The following is a 17961-nucleotide window of genomic DNA, read 5'->3' as shown; positions in this document are numbered from 1 at the left end:
TAGATGAACACAGGGGCTTATCCTGACGGTTCAGGGGAAGGGCAACCATTTAGTGAAGGGGTCACTCCAGGCAGGCAGCAAAGTGTGAAAATGGTCCTGTGACAAGATACATGTGGTATTATGATGTCTGAGAACTGAATCCAGCTTCTCCCTGTCACAACAACACAACACTGGAAAATCACATCACTGGAAGTTTACCCCTCTTGAACACATTTGGGTTGGATGTGTAGGAAAAGTGATGGCAAAATGCAAAATATCTGTCATCCCCAGCAGGGACATGCAAACACCAAAGTGACTGTTGGTGTTGCAGACTCCCAGGATTTTGCCATGTTTTGGCAGCTCATCTGTCACAAGTGTCAGTCATCCCCACATAAAACCATAGCATTCCTCTGAGGAGGAGGAGGAGGAGACAGGAGGAAGTCAGATTTTCTGGATGCAGAAACCACTATGCAATTGTGAGTTCATGCAGACAGGAATCTTGGAAAACAAAACCACTGAGGGACATACTGGACCTCCAGTGGATGCTTGATTTGTGACTACTTTGGAGATGTTTTACATCAGGAGGTCTTAGCAGTAGGAGGGGGAAACAGAGCATGACTGTGGAATTATTTGAGATTTCTCTACCACTTCTGCCTCTTAGAGCTTTGACCTTCAAAACAGTTTCTGTTTTCAAGCAAAAAGATGTGAAAGGCAAGAAAAAAATATTAAAACCACCAAGGCAAAAACCCCAGAGAATTGTGTCTGATTGGCACCACCCTGTCTTTGTGTCAAACTAATTTGACTGAGTTCCTTGACTTTCATATTTTAGCTGTTTGCTTTGGCATGGTGGTAGCAATTTCCTTCTTCAGCTGCAGTGGGTTGAGTGCTCCAGCCTTTCCCTGCATGTTGCTGGAGGTATCGCCCTCTCATATCCTTGTCTGAGGGGGGACAAGGGTTCCTTGGGGATCAGGGAAGTGGCTCTTGAGCCTCATAGTGAGGACATGCTGTGACCTCAGCATGGACAAATGGATTTTGAGTACCTTGTGGATGAATATATGGAATCACAAACGAAACGAAGGACAACAGTTTTAGTCTCTTCTTTTGCCCTGCCTTACAAAGATGGAAGGCTTGACAGGTCTGGTACTAACGGCATGTGTTCTGTTATCCAAAGCTGACTGAAACCAAAGAAATGAAAGATTTACTGCAGTACAGAAGTTTGGGAAGTATTTTAAAATAATTAAAAATGTCACTGAAAGCCAAAATTGAATTTTACTGTTACTTTCACCTTTAATACCGTGAACTCAGCAAAAACAGAGCTCAGCACAATAGGACTCATCCAAGTTCTGACAGTCCTGCACCAGGAGCACTGTCTTCTCCCCTTCTCAAGGTACACAGCATAAAGCTGCTGCATCTTTCCAGACAAGATGTTCTTAGGAAGTTGCGAGGATGTTGTATGGAAGATGGCCAGAATTTGGACACTGCTGCTACCTCATGGACCATTAAAAATTATCTCTAATGGGCAGCCATGCCTTTCTGGCAAAACCAAACCTTTTCTTTTGAGATGTTGCAAACAGACATAAGATCCTTTGCCAGCAATTCTGTCTTAAAGCTCCACAATTCAACTGCAACAACAAGGACAGTTCAGGATTGAAGAGGTCTGAATAATTTAATAAAGTATTACAAAAGACTTCAGAGAGCTTTGCTATTCATTTCCACATGCATCAGCTCACCAACAACTTCAAAAGTTTTATTTGGGGTTATTTTTTACTAAGCATATAGCAGCTATCTATTTAAATTAAATGGCTACAAGAGACTATCCAAAAACTTCATATAGGCCACTGAGCAGTCACCAGTAGAAATTTTTATCTGTTTCTAACCCTACCTGAAGTCAAGCTCGTGACCTTGAAGCACATCAGTATAGTCCCTAGCCAGCTCCTTCTGTGAGACTCTGTGCTTGTTTCTCTTTTCCTCCTTGAATTTTCCCTTTTTATGTGTGTGTGTGTGTGCTCCTCGTGACAATAAAGGGTAATTCTAATTGGTTCGGCCAACAGAGGGTACACCTAATGTTCCTTTTGAACAGTTGCTCTCCTGTCTCTGAAAACACACCTGGAAAGAAAACTACTGAAGCTTTTGATGATGGAAGTGGTGGGAGGTTTCAACATCTCTCTGCTCCTCTACAGACCTCAAGGTGATAAGTTACTTTTTGATCTCAGTCAGAGTCTTCTGGGCTTCTGCCACGAAGAAGGCAAAAAACCCATCCTCTTTGAGCTGCTGATGTGTTTGGCTTTGTTTTGCTCTTTAGTCAAACCCTCCAGCACCAGAGGGGGATGTTTGACTCACACCAGTGTGACTCTGCATTTCACACAGCATGGTCCATTTGGTTGCCGTGCCTTTGCTTGAAGCAGGTCATGGGGAAGAATCAAGCTCCTTCCTTCAGAGACAGCGAAATCCCTCCAGTTTGAGCAGGCTTAGCCAAAGGGAGAGCAGCCTGTCTGTCACCTTCTGTGTAGCTCCAGGAGTGGAGGTAGTCTGCAGGAGTCTCTACAGCAGGGCACTGCTGTAATGACCTTCACATCTCTCCATCCAGAAATGACTCAGAAGATCTCCAGATGAGCTGGGCTTTCAACCAAAAAAGATGGAATTGTTCAAATGCTCCTTGAGCTCTGTCAGACTGATGCTGTCACCACTGCCCTGGGGAGCTGTTCAGTGCCCAGCCACTCTCTGGGGAAAGAACCTTTTCCTGGTATCCAACCTAAACCTGCCCTGACACAACCTCAGGCCATTCATTCAGATCCTGTCACTGTCACCACAGAGCAGAGATCAGTGCCTGCCCCTTCTCTTCCCCTCGTGAGGAAGTTGTGACTGCAGTGAGGTCTCCCCTCAGTCTCCCCTTCTCCAGGCTGAGCAGATGTACCCACCTGTGCAAGGGAGTTGGATGAGGTGATTTTTGAAGGTCTCTTCCAACCCAAACCATTCTGTGATTCTGTGAATGACTCACGCTTCCACGACTGGGGAAGGAGTACAAGAATTAGATAAACAGATTATAAGAGCATCTGGGAGAAAACAGAGTTTCTAAAGGAACCAGGCAAAAAAAAGTAATCAGGATGAGGTGAAAAGCATTTCAAGTACCTGGGCTCATTAAGAGCAGGTGCTCAGTGGAAAGAGTGTGGCCAGAACAACTGAAGAACTGCAGGACACATTTCCAGCTATAAGGAAACTCTCAACAAAGTGAAACTAGAAGCACCCAGATGTCCAAGATAGTTACACTTATGGCTGAGAGAGACTGAAAGAAAATACTTGAGAATTTAACCAAACTGATGGGTTGGTGTAAATATGTTTCTTGGATGGGAAAAGAAATACCCACACCTAAATCTTTGATGGAAGAATAAATACTGCCTAATGTGAGTTATAATTCTTTTAATGAAGCCAAAAGGAGACATTTAAGGAGACTAAACTCGTACCATTTTTTGTGTGCTTGTGCTACAGCAAAGCAGGAAGAGGCCTAAGGCATTTGACTTGTCACACATGCCACAGATATTAGACCAAGTCAAAGGAAAATTATCATTAAAATAACAGAAGAAAATGAAACATAGATTCGCTCACATTCTTCTGAGAAAGTTAAGTTTATTCCAGGATATGGCTTTTGCGGTGCAGAGACAGCCCAACCAACAGCCCCAGCTAAGCAGGGGCCCTCAGCCCTATTCCTGGCAGTTGTGGTGTGCCTGGCAGAGCCATTCCCAGCCCAGCACACCCCTGTGGGCACCTGGGCTGCAGGTGTCTCAGTGCCACCTTTACTCATTCTAGTGGAAGGTGTCCCTGCCCATGGCAGGGGGGTTGGAACTGGCTGATCTTTAAGATCTCTTCCAACCCAAACCATTCTGTGATTCTTTTCTCTTCCCAGATAAACCTGGTGTTCTTCACCAGGGACCTCCTGCTCATGGGATGCTGCTCCCCACCTGCCCTAGACCTGCCACCCCCCCAATCTCCCTCCATGTCCCTCCACATCCCTACAAATGCTTCCGTGTTCCTCCACTTCCCTGGGCTGCTACACCCTGGGAAAAGGAGGGAGCATTAAATCAACTGTTCTGCTGGGACAGGTGCAAAATGGGCTTCTTTTGTCTTTTTCTTTCTGCAAAGATCAGGGAGGAATACCAGGAACAGCCAGTGTCACCCTTGCCCCCAGGGGTGGGGTACACCCCCTTCCTGTTGTGTTTCTGGAGCTCAGCTGTGTCAGCTTCCCAGCAGGATCATTCCTTACAGATCCTGGCACCGAGCTCTGTTCCTGTTCTCGGTCTTCCAGCACTCAGAGTGGTGTGCACCTGTAGTGCAGACAAGGAGTTGGGAGGTGGAGCTGATGGGAAGTGATACAGGCCAGTGTGCAGTGTGCCAGCTCTGAGGGGACACAGCTCAGCCTGGCAAAATCAGATGCAAAATAACTCATTTGGCCAGAGATAACCAAGCAGATGAGGGAGGATGGGCTGGTTGGGCAGTGCAGCTTCACAGTGATGCCTGGAGTGCAAGGAGAGAAATCAGACACAAGAGTTGCACTGCGCTGTGTATCCCATGTGGAGAGAGTTGTCGTCCTAGTGCTCATCACCCTCTCCCTGAACGTCTTCTTCAAGCAGTGACAAGACTGAGAGTGAACCAAAAAAGGAGACAAAGTTCTGTGGAAAAGAAGAAGGGGCTCAGGGGTGGTCACAGGGGGAGCTGAGCCTCCAAGCTGCAAATGAGGCACTCAGGAAATGGTTGTCCATGGAGGCAGGCCCTGCTGTTCTCTGTCGACGGCAGTGCAGGCAGCTCCAGCAGGGACAGCAGGGATCAAGTGTGCAAGGGAAAGGGAAGGAAAAGCACTGTGTGCTTAACAGCATTACCCTCTGCTGAGAAGGAGTTCCCAGATAAATAAACCCTGCTATGAGGCACACATCGGGGTTTCTGCTGCCTTCTCCCAGCTACTGCTTCAGTTCCCACCTTATCCAGTTTCCCAAATTTGCCACACCTGTGGTGGCCTGGAAAAAGGCACAGCAGGCATGGGAACCACAGCAGGCAGGAGACAATGTGAAGAGTGAGCAGAGGCTGAAAGCAGCTACAACACCACGCCATTCCTAAAATCCAGAGTGATTCCCTTGAGGCCTCTTAGGGGTAGGATTGATTTATTTTTTTTTCAAACTGAAGATGCTGTTTGTCAATGGAGAGGTGATGCAAGCTGGGAACCATGCTCAGCTAATACCTGCATTCCTGCTGGGACACAAGATGGAAACAGAGCTCTGACTCCTCAGGTGGTGGTGGAGCCACAGCTGGGTTCAGTGTCAGCCACCCTGCTCACAGAGGGTGTTAGAGCTCTTGACTGGGCTGATATTATCCTGTGAAACGAGGAGCTGGACAGATACTGTACCATACTTCTCTCCTCCTTCCCACCCCTTTCCCAGCACTTCCAGGGAAGAAATTGTGTTGTTTAACCCAGATTTGCACTCTGAATAACAAGTGGAGCATTTCAAGGAAAGGAAGGGGGGAGGAACAGAGCAGGGAGAGCTCCTGAGGTGCTCAAGAATTGGAAAACCAGTGGAAAAAAGCAGAGAGAGCTCCTGAGATGCTCAGGAACTGGAAAATCAGCAGTGCACAGTTCCTGGGAGCATGAACAGGAGTACCTGGAGAGCTCAGCAGCCACACAGTAAGAGCTGCCTGTGCTCTGTAGACCCCTGTAAGGAACTTACGGGAGTCCTGGGAGCAGACAGGGTGCACAAGGAGCCTGTGGGGGGAAGGCATCCCTGCTGTGGGAAGCCAGGTAGGTCTGCAGCAAAGTGTGACACACACACACCTGTCCAAGACACACAGAGGCAAGTATCAGCCACTAGGGAGGAGCCTCGGTGTATGAAAATCCCTCAGAACTTTGAAGTGGAGCTCAATGAGAACCAAAGCTGGATCTTCCTCGTATTTTTTCAGGAATTTTCAGGTTCCTTTAGGATACAGGTCCTGGTGCAGAGTGTTGGGGGGCTGTTGCTTGCTTGCTTTAAACTAGAAGCAGTTCCAATAGCACAGGGCCTGGTGTGGATAGAAGAAACTCAAGGTCTTACGCTGAGGGAGGGAATTTGGTGGGACAGATGGAGGCACTTTGAGTCCTACGGGAGAGAAGTGGTGCAGGCTGTTGGGCTGAGATGGGGAGATGGAAAAGGCTTTGGTGCTCTGCTGCATCCTGCAGGGAATATACAAGAGGATAAGGTGAAGAAGGCTCTAGAAATTACTTCCTCCAGGAAGCTGGCAAATTTATGGCAGGGTCGCTCCGTCCACAAGCTGTCCTTGCTTTTCTATGCCAATAGTGGAAGGAGCATTGCACAACTTCATCCTGCTCCTTACCCTGGCCTCTCCAAGCCTCTGGCATGGCAGGCTGATGGGGAGGCAGCTGGCCCAGCCCCTGTTCCACACAGCAGGACACTTTCCAGTCAGACAAGCCCCGACCCCATAGCACACCACGCTTTCGCTTTGTAAATTACTCATGGCATTTCCTGTAAACACCATCAGCACCTACGGGCTGTGGGCAGGGAGACACAGTGACATTGTAAAATGTCTTCTGACAGGGAAGCCCTGCCTCCTTTTTCCCATTATTTGCTAGTTTCCATGTTTAGGAGAGATAGAAATTGGAGCAGGGAATGGAGTGTGGGGAAATCCAAGGTTGCTTGGGAGGAGGGCAACCTTCTCAGAACCTCAGGACAGTACTTTCCAAAGCTGTCCAAAACCTTGGCGTGGAGCATTTCTTTCCCTAGAAAACTTTGGATAAGAAAAGATGAGGAGTGCCCTGATTGCTTACCAGTTTCCCATCCAACCTCTGTACACACTGTGCCTGAGGAAAAAATTCTTGGGTATAAATGTCAGGGTAGAAAGCAAGCCTGGAGAGGACATACAGGCAAAGAGAGCTGCAATCTAAATAAAATATTACCAATCTCCATGCTTGAAAGTTCCCCAAATTGTGACACTGGATCAAAAAATGGCTTAAGTACTGTGCTTTGAAAAGGAACGAGAAAATAGGCAAACAAAGAAACCTCAGCCTCCCGTGAGGGCTATTTGTCTTCTGATATCTTTGTTTTCAGGTTCACTGGGGAGGGGTTTAACCATCTCCCTAGGACTGTGACACGTAGAAACAGCATAAAAATTGACGTCTCGGATTGCCACGTGACTGCAAACATCCAGGCACTTAGAAAGCAACAAACATCACAAGATTCAGGATTCATCATAAGAGCGAGGAACCATCACGTAATTTGCCACTAGCACAAAGCAAAGCTGACTGACAGTGTCACCTTACACTGGCATAAACTAATGAATTGCTGTAAAAACAGGCTCCAAGGACTTTTCAAAGTCGGTTTATTTTCCCCTTGTTTGTTTTATGTTGTCTTCAGTCAGGACAAGGGGAGTCACCTTGCCAGGAGGTTTGTAAAGACCCATTTTTTTCCCTCAAAGGCTCACAGTCCAGTGTCTGATGGAGTCCAGTAAAGGGACTGACAGGACCAGAGCAATGAGCCAAGAAGATATGTAAAGCCTGGACATAAGTTATTGCTCTGGAGTGGATAGAGAAAAAGACAAGACAATTATCTGCATGATGCACTATCACAAAAAATGTGAAAGTTAAATAGACCCAGGCAGCTAATTCAACCTGGCAAGTTCTGTGGCTGTGCTGGAGCTGTGCCAGAAGGATAGGTGCCATCTGGTCCATGGCCATGATGGAGGCTTCGATTAGAGGGGGAGCATTAATGAATGGATGATGCCAGGGCAGATGCAGGGCAGGCAGAAGGGGCAAGAGCAGGGAGACACTGCAAGACACTGTCATTTGGAATTATTTTGGAAGGAAATATCCAAGGCTTAATTTTATTCCAGATTTCTGAGCTCATTTCCACTGAGTTCTGTCCTTTTCTAAGAACAGTCAAAACCCTCTTTCTGCTGCCCATCACAAGGGATTGTGGTGGTCTCTTGTAGGAGTCCCAATACTCTTTTTCAGACCACAGCAATCTGAGACTATCCCAGGGGGAATTTCTGATACTCTCTGCTCCTGCAGATTAACCCAGAAAAGGGGAAGAGACTCCTGTAGTAGAGAGGAAAACTAGTTAAATCTGTATTTCTAAACCTCCAAGAACCCGAATCTATTCTGACTCAGCAGGATCAAAATACCTGTATTTGGGCAAGTTGGATTCTCAGCCCAAACCTCCCACTTCCTCTCCAAAACCACTGTGCTCCCACACAGCGAGTTTTGTGTGGGATGTTTCCTTGCTGCTCTGAGTGTCATCTGAAACCCTCACCCCAGGTTACACATTGACCCACGGTGTCACGCCCAGTGAGCAGGAACACTGGCAAACAGGCAGGCACTGTGCATGGCCCCCCTGATACACCTCCCCAGGGTGGCCAGAAGCTCTCTCAGGCTCTGATGGGCAACTTTGGGAAGATTTTTGCCTCCTACCAGCTAAGTCTCCAGGGGAGATGGCAAAGCAAGGGGCTGGATCATCATCCAGCTGGCAGGGAATCAGGATATTTTGGGTTGGAAGTGACTTCAAAGATCATCCCGTTCCCACCCCCAGCCATGGGCAGGGACACCTTCCACTAAGACAGGTTGATCAGAGCCCTGTCCAGCCTGGCCTTGGACACCTCCAGGAAAGGGTTCCTTGGTCTTCTCCTGGTATCCCAGCTATTCCAACCTTCATGAAAATGCTTTTTCAGAGGGTACCAGGACAAGCAGGACCCTGCTTGAGGATGAAGAACCCATAAAAAAAAACTCGGAGGAGTTTTGTGCCACTTCCCATTTCAGTGGAGGACATCAGGATGCAGAGAAGGGGGGATGCTCCCCAGAGACCAGGCAGCTGGGTGCAAGGGTGACCCCAGCACTGGCCATGTCCTCGGTGACAGGCACCATCCTGCAGGATCCACACATGGCACACAGACCTGGGGGGTTCTGGAGTCCCATGGACAGCCCCCAGCAGAGTGAGGGGATGACCCAGGGTCAGGATCCCCTCAAGAGCTGAAGGAGACAGGGCTGAGGGCAGGGCTGGAGACAAGATGCCTACAGAACAGACCTCAGGGCTATCCAAGAGACAGGGCTGGAGACAGCCACACCTAAACCTGAGGCCAGGAGGGGACTGGAAGCCCCAGGTGGGGCTGAAATGAGGCTCCAGAACCCATGGCCAGGGTGTGGGGGGAAGCTCCTGGTGAGACTGGTCAGGGCTGTCAAGGATTATTAAGAGCCCTGTGCTGGTTTTGGCGGGGGTAGAGTTAATTTTCTTCGCAGTGGCTGGTGTAGGGCTGTGTTTGGGTTTGTGCTGAGGCACTGTTGATAGCACAGGGGTGTTTCAGCTGTTGCTGAGCAGCTCTCACACAGGGCTGAGGCCTTTTCTGCCCCTCAGCCCAAGGGGGGACACAGCCAGGACCCCAGGGGTGTCCCACACCATATGGGGCCGTGCTCAGAATATAGAGCTGGGGGGAGAAGGAGGAAGGGGGGGATGTTTGGAGTGATTAATTTGTCTTCCCAAGTCACTGTTAGCTGTGATGGAGCCCTGCTGGCCTGGGGATGGCTGAACTCCTGCCTGCCCATGGCAAGTGGGGAATGAATTTTGTGTTTTGCTTTTCTGAAACACACAGCCTTTGCTTTACCTGTTAAAACACCTTTATCTCAACCCAGTTTTCTCACTTTTGCCCTTCCAGTTCTTTCCTCCATCCCACTGTGGGGAGTGAGCGAGCGGCTGTGTGGGGCTGAGCTGCTGGCTGGGGTTAAACAGCGACAGACCCTCAGGGCTCTGACAGATGAAAACACCATGGGAAGGGGGGTCCATCTTCTTCAAAAGCAAATCCTTTCTCTCTCCTTAGCTCACCTCCCTGATATAAGGTGCTCCCATGGAAGTTATCAGCTCCTTAACCAGTGCCTGCAGCCTCACCTGCTTGAGGCACTTCTGCAGAGTGGTCTCTTGTGCAAAGCCTGCCATCACACCAGAGAAATCTTGCTGATACAGATGACCTATGTTCTTCAGAATCAGCTCCTTACAGCAGAAAATACGCCGCTTAAAAACAAAATACACCCCTATAAACAATGTTGATGGAGGTGCGGAGCCCAAAATTAGGAAATGCTGTGATTAAGGCCACCTGTGCAACCTTTCTTCATCACCCTCGTGTATCTGCATTGGGAAACACTCTCTAATTGCCTGCTCTACAGTGTCTTACTCACTCAGCTCACAAGGTGGGCAGTGCACTGCTGTTTGTTCCAGACCTGTTCTGTACCCACTGACACTGGGCTTTGTGTGCTGCACGCTGCTCCAGCCCTGCCCGGGAAATGATTATTTCACAGCTTTTCCCAAACTCGCCATCATTAATGTATCAGGGCACATGCAATGGGGCTTTGTCCAGCTTCACAAAAGTCCATTTAAAGGTGGAGAACCAGAAAGAGAGAAAATGAATGAATATTCCATTTTTGGCACTCAGACTGGGGGTGTGAAACTCCCAGAGCCTGAGCCTTCCCAGTGCTCAGTATCTTTAAGGACAGAAACCACCAAATTCAGCTGAATAAAAAAACCCCACAGCACGTCTGCTAGTCAAATCCCAATGCTCCCACTTGTAGCCAAATCAAAGGAACAGCTGATTACCTCTGGGTTCCAGCCACTTTTTAGCATCTTAACAAGAGCTTTGCAGAATAGGTTGCAACAGATTTCTGCTACTAAAACATGATCCTGGACAAAAGATGTTTGACATTCAGACTGCTTCCTTTGGGGGAATTAAGGCACTTACATGTACTTTAAGATACCTGTTAGATACACTTAAAGATACCTTTATATGTATTTCATGTGTCTTGGGTACCAACTTATACACAACCAAAAAAAATGAAATTAGACAGTATTTTTCAGGAGACTCTGTTGGCTGTGTCCAGGAGTGCTGTTTTCTCAAGGCATTACAGGCTTTTCTTCATGCTCTCTGCAGGTTTGACATCCTGGAGCTGAGAAGAAGAATGAGAGGTCAGCAAACATCTTTGTTTCAGTCCCATCTTTCTCTCCCTCTTAGCTCCCTGGCTGTTCTCTCCTGTGATGAGCCAAAGTCCTCGCCATTCCAGACGTCCTTTCCTGAGGCAGATCCATCAGCCTTGGAGCTGGCTGCATGCTCTGTCTCTGCCATCTAAGGTCTCACAAGCTGAGTAGCAGCCACTCAATTCACCAGGCACACCAGGTGCCCTCAATTGCTCTGCCAGGCACCAGCCTCTGCCCTAAATCCTGTCTTCATCCATTTGAATAAGGTCTCCTTTTGGCCCTTCAGCCTCTGTTTGGCCTTGTCTCCTCCAGGAGACAAGCCAGCTTTTCTGTAATCACTGGGCGCTGTTGTGCTACTGAAGATCCTGCAACACCGGTATAAACCATGGCTTCCTTGGGTAACCTCTGTATTTGCAGGAAAGGGTCCTCACCCATCCTCGGGCTTTTCTCTCAAAGTCTTGGGGAAAACCTCAGCTCTCTCCCAGTGATCCCATCTCCACCTCCCTTCCTTGACATCCCCTCCCCTTTCCACATCCTTTCCTCCACCCTTTCTCGGAGTCAGACCAGCCTTTCAGCCTTGCTTCCATGAGCTATCCTCCTAATCCCTGTATTCTTTTCTGCCCTGCTCATGTTCCTAATCCTCCCTGCAGTCTCCCAGGCCTCATTCTGCTCTCTGTATAGATCTCACTTACGACCTTCTTGTCCAATTTCCTCTCTTCAGCCTTCTGGCCTTCTCTTTACAAGAGAAGGTTCACAATTTGAGTGGGTTTTCCACAAAAGGGGGGATAACCACACCCCATAACCCCCGTGTGTACTCATTTATGATGTTACATACCACCCAGGCAGTGATGTGATGAGCTGACAGTGTCTTTGAAATTATTCACATATTTCTGAAAAACTGGACACACGTACAAGATCAGGCAGCAAAACTCACCCAAACAGTACACAGAGCGAATGCTCTTCCCTTTACTCAGACATTTTTTAGTTTAGGAAGGAAATACTACGTCTGAATGTGCACAGGACAGGCTACAGGTAGGTGTTCTGTGGTTTTTGTTGTTCACAGGAGCAGATAGATTTGCATTAAGGGCAGACACAAAGGTAGACTGAGCAGACAGATTAGGTACGATCACATCAGGTGATGTAGAAATGCCCCCTTTTTCTCCCCAGTTCATTATCCATTTAAATGAACATTTGACTAAAAAAACATAAAACCACCAGCAGTTCTCCTTTGTCTCAGCAGTTGAAGCCAGAGCACAACCAGCTCCTACCCTCTCTAAAACGAGGGTGACCAGAGGTGAATGAGAGAAGAGCTGAAGAAGTTTCTTGGCTGATCTTTATCAATCAGCCCAGCATCACTTGGCACAGCTAGTTCCACCCACCACAGGTTTGTTTTGAAAGCAAGATGATGCTATGCCTTGTTGTGGATGCATTGTTTAGGCATGTTGCAGTATTGCCTAAGCTCAGCAGGAAAGGGAATAACATTGCTAAGGGCAGGTGATATCATTCCTGACTGAGAGCAAGGACATGTCTTTCCCAGCACCCGTGGGGAGAAGAAACACTGACAGCAATAAGCAGTGAGGAAAAGAGGAATTGCTTGGTGGTCCTCATTCAACAGTTCCCAGAACAGTTCCCAGTCTCCAGCTCACCAGTAGCCCTTGTTTAAGGTTTAGCTCATGAGAAGCCCCCTTGGTTTAGGGCCAGGCTTAAGAACACCTCACTGAATTGTGGCCATAATAACGTGTAAATACAAGGTGGAAACCCTGTCCTAAAGCTCACCAGGCTCCCAGCAAGGATCCAGCTGTCTTCCACAAAGATGGGGATGGGAAGGAGCAGACTGACTGCCAAACAGTCACAATTTATTTTTGTGCAGTGCCCTAATTTGTAACAAAATGCAATTACGTATTCAATGTGTCAAAGAGGCAAAATCCTTCAAGGCAAACAACTTTTTTTTCCCAGCTGAAACACAATTATTGTATCAAGGCTCAATCACCCATTTCTTCAAAGAATGTGACCGAATGGCAACCAGTCACCTGGATTTGGGGTTCCCATACCATACCGGGAAAGGGGAAAAGGCAGAGAGTCAATCCCATAAGTTTCATAGGATGGAATCCAATAGATGACCCAGAGATTTTCCAAGCAACTGTAGATGACAAGTGATTTTTAAATAAGGGAAAGGAAAGAGAGAGAGAGGAAAATTCCTATTTCCTTTGAAAGCACCTGTGTTTGGGAACAAATAGGAAGCAAACACCTAAAGCAGACCTTTACACCTGAGTTAGCTGCTTCTGGAAGAAGGGGAGAAGTGGGCATTTCTGGGACACAGTTTGTCTCATCCTCCTGTAGAGGTCTGAAAGAGATCAGATGATTCACACCATGGAAAATCCTGCTTCTGCTCCCTGACGATAATGGGATCCCAGAGTGACTGGTGCAAACCCTACAGCAGTGTCCCCAAATGCCTGGGAAAGGCCAGTCCCCATAAGAGGCTGAATCACATTGGTTTGATTAAAAAGAAATCGTACAGACTGAGACAATTGTCTCCAGGGTCACCTTTTGATGTACCCAGGCTTTCCTTGGAAAAACTTGCAGTTGACATACCTGTGTCTCCTTGTTTGGGAGGAGGCTGGGCAGAGTCACAGGTTCTGCTGGGAAAGGATGAAGACTCTGACCTTGGTGACAGTAGCAGAAAGGAATGGAAAAAAACCCTTCATGCTTCAGAAGTTGCTAATTGAGACTTCTAGCAGTCATTTAAGGAAATCCCTCCTTGCTGAATAACCTTTAAACAGGAAAGCAGTGGCTGGCTGAGCTTTCTGACATGCCCTGGTACGTCACTGGGAGAGCAGTGGGATTCACAGACATGGCAGAACCCCAGAGCTTTGGGAACTCCTTTCACTGCATCCTTTCCCAGAGCTGGGTGAAGACAGGACAAAGGCCATGGAAAGGATGAAGGAAACAGCCCATAAGAGAAAGGAGGGGGAGCCCTTGACTTCCTGGTGCTTTTGAACATGACCATCTGGTTTCTCCCTCCCCCTGTCCTTGATGCCTTAGGTTTTAACTTTCATATTTTTCAAATCCTGTACTGCTTAGTGTGTGACTGTGAAGTTTCTTGTAGCCTGTTAATTTCTGCTCTCTCGTGCTAGGCAGACATAACAAAGCCTCTCCAGGCCTGCTCTCCAAGGACACCCAGAGCATCCTAGGCCCAAAAAGTATAAACCAAAAGCCTCTAAAGGGGGGCAAGCTGAGGGGAATTACATCATTAAATTGAAGCTTTAATTGGAGAATTAACCCTGCTATGCAAATGAACCAAACCTATAAAAGTGTGAAGAACTCATGACCTGTTGTCCATCTTGGGGTTCATTTTGACAGTGGCCTCTGGCTCCCCAGGGTGTGCCTTTGAAGGCCTTTCAAATAAATACCTACCTTTATTCTCTTATTCTTGTCTAGTTTCTGTTTCTAGGAGGCCTCTTAAGGCATCATCCTCATCCCTAGGGACTTCTCTCTCTGCATTGAAATGCAGGCTAGCAGCAAGAGGGCAGGAAGAAGAGCACAGCAGCTGAAACCTCTGTGCTGCTCAAAAGGAAGTGTGCTGGTGTGCTTTAGACAGCAATTGTCCTGCAATTTCCCTCACTTAATGGTGCTGGCTCCATAGGAGGGCAGGCATGTGGATGTGGGGCTGGATTCCAGCGGAGGGCCTTGGAAAGCAGACTTTGGGTGGACTTGGGAGGACACAAAGCAGGAAGGTCTTGTTGAACTGATCAGGCCAGGTGTTGGTTGGCTGGTTCCACAGAGAGGCTTTCACGTGTCTGGACACAACACTTCTGTAGTGGTTTGGTCCAAAATACTCATTACTATTTACCTTCTGTGAGATAAGAATTAGGAGAAAAGCAGAGCAGGTACCAAACTTGAAAGAATATAAAGAAGTTTATTAACAGACCTAGAAGAAGGAAAAAAAAATCATACCACACCTTCAGAACTCTTCTCCTCCCCCCACCTTCCTCCCTCTCCCACTGACAATGTAAAAAGATAACCCTTGAGATGTTCAGTCTGTTTACCACTTCCATAATGACCTTGTTCAGTCCATTTAGGAAGAGGAGTCTCTTCTTGCTCATGCTATGAAAACATTATCACAACAAGACAGCCGCCCGCTTCCAAATATTGTTCAGTCCATTTAGGAAGAGGAGTCTCTCTGCCTGCGTGTGAGTCCCTTCCCCTGACTTGCAGCTTTTCCCGCAACTGCTTTCGAGGGTCCACTCTTGAAGTTTTTTGGGGTACAATTTTAAGGTTGAGCCGTTCAGAAACAAAAGTTCTCTTCACCCATCTCTGGGAGCATTTCATCTCTAAGAACAGAGGTCCTTCTTCTTCCCGGGGAGCAAAGGGTCTTCCTCATCTTCATCTCTAGGACTATCTCTGGGAGCATCTCTAGGAACTGAGGTCTTCGCCTTTTCCATTTGGAGCCAAAGTCCTCATCGCTTCCATCTCTCCCTGTTCAAACAGAACCTGTTTTAGCCAGGACCTCCCCCACTATAATCTACTCTATCCTGGCCTTCATTCATCTGATAACATTATTTGTACACCTTGGTTGAACACCTCTGGTGTTCTCACTGGCCAGGCAAGCATTGTATCATTCAACCTTGGCAATTTCCAGCCTGGAAAGGGGCAGCCCAGGGAGGTGGTGGAGACCCTGTCCCTGGAGGTGTCCAAGGAACAACTGGACATAGCACTCAGTGCTCTGGGCTGGGTAACAAGCTGGTGATCAAGCACAGGCTAGACTCAATGATCTCAGAAGCCTTTTCCAACCTTAATGATTCTGTGATCTATGGCAAGGATGGCTTTTAAAAGAAAGGTAACATTTCTGTTTTATCTGGATCTTGAATTCATGTGTTGCTGTTGTTCCTGTTGCCATAACAAAAAAAGCTCTTGGTTTTCTAATCTGCTGCTTTTGGTGAGCTTTTTGCCAGAATAATCCTGTGAGGTGTGAGTCCCACAAACCTCAAACCTTTTTATTTATTTTAATAGCGAGGCGTTTACCACAATGAGTTGTCCACGTTTCTGTCTCCTTTATTATGTTGCTGTGCCTTCTCTTTCATAGGAGCAACTCATGCAAACTCTCTTCTTGAATAAAAGAATCACCATCAAGCATTTTGAAAGCAGCAAATTGGACCACCTCTAGGCAGCCAGAAACACTCCCACCTGTCAGATTCCTTTTTTTTATAGGCCTGTGTAACACACAGTGCAACCTTGAGCCCAGTACCTCTGCTTAATGACGCCAGTCTCAATCACAGACCTAAATTATCAGGTGTTTGGCACCAAGTATTCAAAGCATAACCTTGAAAAATGAATTGTAAGTTTGCAGAACTTAACTAATACTAACAGTCTGTAATCAAAAATGTGGGGAAAAGGCGAATAAAGAAAGTAAAATTTTCACTTATTTTTTGATAGTTTTCAGAATTTCTACAGGATTATTTATTCAGCACGTAGAGCATAAGACTTCCTATTTACTTTTTAAATGTGTGGACAAGCATTTTTCCCCTATTACGATGACCAAGCAAAAAAAGTAGAGGAAAGTGTTCAGACCACATTGTGTTTTCAATTTTCCTAAAACAGAGTAAATCAGAAGAATTGCTGGATGCTGCACATCAATATTCCATCTGTCCCAGATAAAACATTTTTCTTTTGGGGCACAAAGGAAGTGAAGAACTTGTTTCCTGGGATGCTTGAGGAGCAGATGTGATCCCTTATGTAATGGCCCAGCAGTCCCATCATCTATCTGGGGTGCAGGAGATCTGATATCTTCCCTTTCTCCATGGAAAGGAGTTTGACCCTGCACCTTGTGTCCTTTAGATGACTGTCCTGAACGTATGAGATGACAGTCAGGAGCAAAGGGAGCAAGTAGGGCACAGCTCAGTTTCTCCTGCTGACATTTCACTTTGCATGACAACTGAAAACCTCCACTTAATCGAAGATGAGGGTTCCCATCCCATCTGCCACGAGTGTACCTCTTTCACAAGGGTAGGATTTCATCCATTTCATCCCTGCCCCTCTGAACATGGAATTGAGGCCCAGTTCAAGTCTGCTCTCCACCCTACTCAGCCTCCAGGCTTTCAGCTGCAAAGCTGCTTGGGTTTTTACTCAAACTGCATGAGCTCAACTCAGGCCTGAGCCATGAAGCTGGGCTTCACTTTGAGGGTGTAAATGCCTGGTTTAGTACTGAGGGTTTGCCCTAATATGCACATTGTGTTGACACAGCTCTGATGAACCTGGAGTTCCCCCAGAGACTTCCCACACAGTCCTGCAATATAGAATCATAAAATGGTAGAATTGTTTGGGTTGGAAAAGACCTTTAAGGTCATTGAATCCAACCTTTAACCCAGCACTGCCAAGGCCACCACTAAACCAGGTCCCTAAGCACCACACCTACACATCTTTTAAATACCTTCAGAGATGGTGACTCCACCACTACCCTGGGCAACCCTTTCTAATGCTTGAAAACCCTTTTCATGACGAATTTTTTCATAATATCCAATCTAAGTTTGGGATGCTCAGCAGAACAAACCCAGAATCTGAATTTTTGAGGCTTCCTGTACACATCCACTAAGAATTAGCAATGTAGCTTGTGCTGTTGGATGGTGCATCAGTTGTTCTTGACTTTCAGTCCAGTTCCACTGAATGTTTGTATTTTTACAGTAAGTTTTAAATATCCATATAGTTGGTAACAGTAGGTATTTTGAAAAGCAGCAGGTTATCTGGGCTTGTTGGGAAAGTTTTCCAGATGTTTCTAGTCTTCATGGAGTCAGAAGAGGCAGAATCTCTGTACTTTGGAGTCGGATTTTTCTGCTGGTTGCTAACAAGCTGCCAAATTGCCCAGAGGAGGCTCTGTGTACTACAGTACTGTAACTGCTGTCTCACATGCACTGTGATTTACAACAGGTCCTAAGACACAAGATAAAAGCCCCTGGTGAGCCAAAGCCAAGAGTCTCACCGCACCACCTGCTCTGTGAACCGACAT

Source organism: Corvus moneduloides, chromosome 2 (assembly GCF_009650955.1).
Source record: "Corvus moneduloides isolate bCorMon1 chromosome 2, bCorMon1.pri, whole genome shotgun sequence".
NCBI classification, from domain to species: Eukaryota; Metazoa; Chordata; class Aves; order Passeriformes; family Corvidae; genus Corvus; species Corvus moneduloides.
The sequence above is the reverse complement of the archived record's forward strand: the minus strand, read 5'-3'. Positions refer to the sequence as shown.